Source organism: Vicia villosa, linkage group LG5 (assembly GCF_029867415.1).
Source record: "Vicia villosa cultivar HV-30 ecotype Madison, WI linkage group LG5, Vvil1.0, whole genome shotgun sequence".
Taxonomy (NCBI): Eukaryota; Viridiplantae; Streptophyta; class Magnoliopsida; order Fabales; family Fabaceae; genus Vicia; species Vicia villosa.
Window position 1 is genome coordinate 28,402,299 of NC_081184.1, and position 6,531 is coordinate 28,408,829.

Below are 6,531 nucleotides of genomic sequence, written 5' to 3' on the forward strand. Positions count from 1 at the left end.
TGAGCTTTACTAATCATGAACAACACTTTAAGATCAATCAAATCACACTCTCTAATTCATTCAAAATAACAACAAATTGCACAAGAGAAAGATGCAACAAAAAGAAGTAAATCTGACATGGATTATACTTAAGAGGTTGTTCTAGAGAAGAAGAAAAAGATTCATGGTGATGCATATAAACACACTAAAGAAGAGAAGACAAATTTTCATTTTGTCTCTATGGGTTTCACCCACTGTTTACCGTGAAATTAAGTAAACAACCCCTGGTCTCTTATAAAAGTTTACTTGCAGGATCGACTAGTGAATCTGAGGACATAGTGCTTAAATTTTTTCGAAATTGGTATGAATTTATGAAAAAAGTAAGGATTTTAACGTAGGAAAAATATTGATAGTAAAATGAAACAGATAAAGTAAAATGCACTGGAAAACTATAAAGATTTTGACAGTGGTCAAAATTGTGATAATTGAAAGTAAATGAAATCGAATTTAAATAGAAATGAACTTAAATGAAGAAAAGTAACTTTAAAGTAAAAGACTTTGTATTGAATGAAAATGATGTTTGAATACATACATTGCACTCGATCAACTCGTTTTTTTGCTTTGCTTGGGTACTTTGAGTATAGTGAGTTTTTTGTAGTAAATTCAACACCCAGAATCCTAACGCTAAGATTCGTATTTATACTAATATCTAAATAACGACTAAGAACGATCATTTCTCTACTGATTGACACATCTTTGGTGCATGCATTTCACCTTCAATCTTGTCTCCACGTGTCCTCCTAATGCACTTAAGGCTAAAAGATAGTTATTTAGCCACGCTACACATTCCAATTGTCTCCTTCGGAATGTTCCTTATGTTGCTATAATTACTAAGTCTCAAACACTAATGCTTACCCAGGGACTTCGATGCTTTCATTTGAATGTCGTCATGTCGAAAAGGTACCTCCAACATGCCCGTCGAAAACACCTTCTACAATCAATGAAATTCCACTAAGTGTTTCCTCAATCTTCTTTTTGATATGCTAAGATTTGAGAATTTCGAAAAATTCCAGCTAACAATTCCCCTCCCCAAAATGTCACCTTCGACCAACAGGAGATTGGGGAATATTTGAATACACTCAACGCTCCACCCACATTGTACTAACGTCATGGTCATTATGATCAATTTATCAAATGTCATTTCGATACGTGCAAAGTTCAGAAAATATAATAATGGCTCAGATTTTCAAGGAGAACAATGGCCATTGAAATCAACTGCTTGGATCAACCCCTAGACGAGAAGACATGTCCCATGATTAAACTCCACTTGTCAACAAAGAAACTGAAAAGTTTCTCCTTTTACTTCTATAAATTATCGTTCTTTATTTCTTCCTTTTTCTTCTTTCCAGCTCTGAATTTCCTTCATAATTTTCTGAGTTTTCTCTTTCCATAACACAGAAAAACCCCTTTTTCTTTTGAATCATCCATTAATCTTTAACATGCCTTTTTTTGCTAGAATTATAGGTCCACTCATTGTTGGGAACCATAAGTATATTCCTGAACCTCCACTTTAAGAAGAGAAAATGCCCATATACAAATCCCATGTATTAATCCCCTTTTCCATTTCTATTGAAACTCGTGCGCTTATGGGTCCATTACCTGACCCTAAAGCAAATGTTCAGAAGCTCAGTGAATTTTTCCATGCTTACCATCGTACAATGCCCATTGCTATCTTGAAAAAGTTAACGGCTAGTACTGATAAACTTAGCACCAAATCTACTCTTAAAGCAAAACCCTCTAAGGCTAAACCCGTAACTGAGAGGAAGAAACTTAAGGAAAAACTTGTAGCTGATGCAAGGGATTCCAAAGACAAATATGTTTTTGATGCGGCAAATTCCATAGATCTAGGTTATATGAGAAAAACCCTTCGTGTATTTCGTTCTGCCCCTTCCATTAAGAATGTTAAGTACATTTCTTGGCTCGAAAAAGTCGAAAAGAAGAAAGCCCAAACTTGGAAAGGCATGGGGATATATGACTTAATTCAGTTGTCAAAAGTACGTCCCCTTTATTGCCAAAATTTGCTTGTTGCTTCTTTGTATTTCTCGGAAAGTACTACAAATACCTTCCAACTCCCCTGCGATATAATCACACCAACACTTTTCGACATAGCAGCCATAACTGGCCTTCGACCAAATGGGGAGACTCTTGACCTAAATGAGAGGAATGAAGACACCATTAATTTCAACATCAATCACGCTAGCTTTGGTCACTGCATGGCTGATCATCACTACAACGAAACTGATGAGGTATCTTATGAAGAGCATATTGCTTTCTTGTCGATGTGGCTATCGCGCTGCATCTTTTGTTACAAATTGTTGAAAGTGGCGAAAAGGTTCCTAACCTTAGCTAACCAGTTATATAATGGTCGAGATATCTGTTTGAGCGAGCAGATATTAGGTTCTCTTTATGACACCTTAACGTTAGCTGTCGAATCTTTAAAGACTATCAAACATGGAACCAATTTCTTTTTAGCTGACCCCTATTGGCTACTTCAATTATTGTTGAATGCCATGTTCGAACCTTCACTACAAATAAACAAACCCAAGGATAATGATGAAGAGATAAAAAACAGGAGGATCAATGGTGCTCGATTGGCCTTGACGATTCATACTGATGGTAGACGTACTTTGCAAGAGACCATTACAGGATATGTCATGATGTTTGCAAAGCGCCACAATTTCACTTCATCTATGACTCCTTTTGCTAGTCGAACTCATGGTCCTGAGTGGTTCATTCGAGATTTCCATGCTCGCAATGGTGATCAAGAGGTGGAATCCCTTGCCATATTGGAAGCTTTTCTTGTCCCAAAATTACTCTCGATCAGGTTGGGGGTCTCTAAGGAACATGTGAAAATATTATGTTACCAGTCCAACCTTGTATCTCGACAATTTGGACTCAATTAAATCTTGACCAAGTCATTTTCTAGTCGAAAGAACGAACTTTGTCTTTGTAACGTCACCTTTTCTGAAGATGAATACATCGAGCGCTTGGGTTGACATGCTGCTGACACTTCCACACTTACAGTGCTATCTTTTCGACCACCTTTTTACTGTACTAAGGAATTTGACTCTTGGTAGAGAGCCTATTATGCTGAAGAATGATTTGGAGTCTTATTTTTTTTCACAACACTTAACAGATGCTTTTTCTTCTGTGCAGACGATATTCAAGAAAGGTAGAGACAAACACATAAAGGAGATCCAATCTTTCCGACGCTATTTTGAAACTGTTTATAGGCCAAGCGATCTTAGTCAAACTACCCATGATGTAGCAGTTACTCTAAGGGAGAATTTGTAAGCAAAACTTCTTGATTTAAAATTTTCCAACAATATGGAGGACAAATATCAGTTTGCTTTGAAGTTTCATACTCTAAAGTTTCCCCCTTTTCCCAGTAGTGAACTGAATTTGGCTTTTCGACCTTCATTTCCATGATGCTTCATGTGTGGGTCACATTTGAGTGTCCTTAAAAATGAATTTTTAAAACCTGTTAAACGGGTAATTCCAACTAAGTATGATCTAGATAATTTCAAAGGCCACTTTCGTGTCGAATTAGGCATGTCCAAATTACTTCTCTAATACATGAGGAGAGTAAAGGATATTTCGACCACTCCATCTCATTTTTTACATTGTGTTTTAAAATATAAACACTTCGCGTGTTGCCTTATTTTGCAGGCGTCAAACGTAAGAAGAAAACAAGGGACGCTACTAGCATGACCGTCACAACTACTCATGAAAAAATCTTGAGAAGAGAAAGGAAAAGAACAAGCTAAAGGAAAAGAGGTTTGGTAGCATATCGACATGTTCCGGGTCCACTTAGAAAGAAGGTGGATAACAAGGGTGAGATGATGTTGCTTGTTGGTTATCATCCTACTGGAGGTTATAAGGTGATTGCTGTTTAAAATGAGAGGATCATGATCAGCCGGGATTTCGTTGTCGATGACCTGAAGCACATCAAATTGCTTGAGAAACGTAGTCTGCAGCATGTAACCAGTTACCAGCAGCTTGTACCCGATTACCAGAATGAAATTTTGGATTTTAACAGTTCTAAAGCTATTGTACAGCCGCGCGTCAAAGCTCAACCGGAGAAAAACGTTGGACGACCAACTAGGCAACGAGGTTTTCCTCAAAGACTCTGAGATTGTGAGATATTCCATGATAACGAAATGAATGATGATGGTGATTTCGTCTACTTTGTGCTTATGGTCGAATCCGAGTCTGTTAACATGGAAGAGGCATTGAGTGATCCAAAGTGAGTTTGTCTAATGAAAGAAGAGCTGGAATCTATAGAGAAAAAATGTACTTGGGAGTTGATCTATTTGTCGGAAAGAAAGAAGCCAATCAATTTGAGATGTGTCTATAAAGTGAAAGCAAATCCTAAAGGGGAAATAATCAAATATAAGGCTCGATTAGTTGCAAAGGGATTATTGCAAAGAGAAGGGATAAAATTTGATGAGGTATTTTCTCTGGTTGCTAAGATTGAGACCATTCAACTAGTTGTTGGCATTTCTAATAGCAACAATTGGTCTATTTATCAAATAGATGTGAAATCCACATTTCTTAACGGTCCGCTTGAGGAAGAGGTGTTTTTAGAATAACCCCTAGTTTTGTTGTGAATAATCAAGAGGGAAGAATCTACAAGTTAAGAAAATCAATATATGGTTTGAAGCAAACTCTGAGGGTTTGGGACAAACGGATAAATGGTTTCCTAGTTGATGTGTGTCCGAACATGGAGTTTATGTGAAGTCAGGTACAAGTGAATGTGTGATCATCACTACAAGAAAATATCAAATTAGCCAGGTGACTATGCCAGGTGTTTTTCACCTCGCTAATTAATGCACTTGCGGGGTGATATTCACCTCGCAACACTTTTTTTTTATATTAAAAAGAAAAGATAAGGTTTTCCATCTCGCAACAGATGGGGGAAAATATGAAATTTTTGAAAAGAACGTTGCGAAGTGATAAACACCCCGCAACAGTTTTTAAAATATTGGGGGGAAATTTACTTATAAAATTACTGCTGCGTCAGTGGTTGCAGGGAGCTGTATTGTCACGTCAGATTTTGCAAGGGGAGTTGCACCCCGCAACTCCCAATGGTAAAAAAAGATTTATTCTCTCTCTTTCCATTGTAACCCTCTTCCTTCTTTATATTGCTCTTTTTATTTTCTCTCAAACCTCTCTCACACCTCTCTCACGAGTTTCATATGTTTTCTTCTCACACCTTGTTTCCAATCAAACTCTCATTATCTCTTCAACAAAATCACATATTATACATGAACAAACAAGCAGATCTACTGTGTCGGAGAAACGGCGGTGGTGCAACAGCAGATCTACATGCTTTCACGTTTGGTTCACTCTACTAATTTCCAACACGAATCGAACTCTCTCTTCACCTTTCTCAGCAACCAGCGTCGGCGATTGCACTCTTAAGTTCAAGGTGAAGACAAATGTCGTTTGTATCGGATCTGATTGTTATTGTTTCAGTATCACAATTGTGTCGGTGTTGCAGAATATTATGAAACAATATTGATGTAAGTGAGTTGATAAGCGTTGTTGATGATTTAAGTTGTGTTTCGTGTCGGTGTTTCGATTGTGTTGTGTTGCAAGGTTGAGGTGGTATAGAGTTTTTGAGGAAGATAAAGTTATGTTAAGTGGTGTGAGCATGTTTTGTTAGTGTTTTTCGCGGTGGAGAAGCAAGGTGTTTGCAGTGGTGTAGGTTTGTGAACGTTGGATGAAGTTGGAGTGAGATCTTTAGTGTTAATTTCTGGGAAAGGAGTTGCGGGGTGCTTTTCACCCCGCAAGTTTCTGCCACTTTCTGCTCCACTCTGCTCTGAATCATCTGCTACTCACCTGCTCTGACAAGTACTGAACTCTGGGGAAAGGAGTTGCGGGGTGCTTTTCACCTAGCAATGTTGCGGGGTGCTTTTCACCTAGCAATGTTGCGGGGTGCATTTCTCCTTACAAAAAGTTGCGACTAACGTCTGAAGGATAGAAAAACACTTAGAAAGGGGGGGTTTGAATAAGTGTAGTCTAAAAACTTGAACGATAAAAACAATATGCACAGTTATTTTTATCCTGGTTCGTTGTTAACTAAACTACTCCAGTCCACCCCCACGGAGTGATTTACCTCACCTGAGGATTTAATCCACTAATCGCAACAGATTACAATGGTTTTCCACTTAGCCCACGACTAAGTCTTCTAGAGTATCCTGATCACAACCTGATCACTCTAGGAACAAATGCTTAGACACAAGCTAAGACTTTCTTAGAGTATCCTGACCACCACGTGATCACTCTAATTACAACTGCTTAGACACAAGCTAAGACTTCCTAGAGTATCCTGATCAACACTTGATCACTCTAGTTACTTACAAATTAATGTAATCAATTCTAAGAGTATTACAAATGCTTCTGAAAAGCTATAATCACAACAGTGATATTTCTCTTAACGTTTACGCTTAATCTCACTAATATATTACAACAGCAATGTAGTGAGCT